Below are 515 nucleotides of genomic sequence, written 5' to 3' on the forward strand. Positions count from 1 at the left end.
TGATGTCTTACGTGCAAAGAGGATGAATTTTCCATTCTTTGACCTCGAGAAGATGTTTGGGGCTTTTCTATTTCCTTGAGAAGCATCATACTTTCACTTCTGTCATTGTATGTTATGAAATGTTTTCGATGGAAAACATTTTTGTTGTTGCTGTTGTCTGTTGTCACGTTTAATCCATTCAAGTCAGTGATGCTGAACAGGAAGAGACTGAAAGTGTCAGTTATGAGAACTGCGCTGAAGTGAGAGTAAAAGTTCTAATATCAGTTTATAACAGCAGTTTAGATAAAACAAGCAAAGTAGTTCTTATAGGACATCTTATCATAGCCACTGAAAAGAGATGGCGTCAAGTCAACCATTTTCTCTCAACGTATTATTTTAGCTACATTTTACTTTAACTGCACTCCTCAGCAACGTCACATGCATTTCTGGCAGTATTTTATTTTTGGAAAGCACTGTATTAAGCTATAAAGTTTTTTATTATTTTTGTACTAATGCACATTTAAAATAATGCATTG

This window comes from Sinocyclocheilus grahami, unplaced genomic scaffold (assembly GCF_001515645.1).
Source record: "Sinocyclocheilus grahami isolate Dianchi unplaced genomic scaffold, SAMN03320097.WGS_v1.1 scaffold10342.1, whole genome shotgun sequence".
Classification (NCBI taxonomy): Eukaryota; Metazoa; Chordata; class Actinopteri; order Cypriniformes; family Cyprinidae; genus Sinocyclocheilus; species Sinocyclocheilus grahami.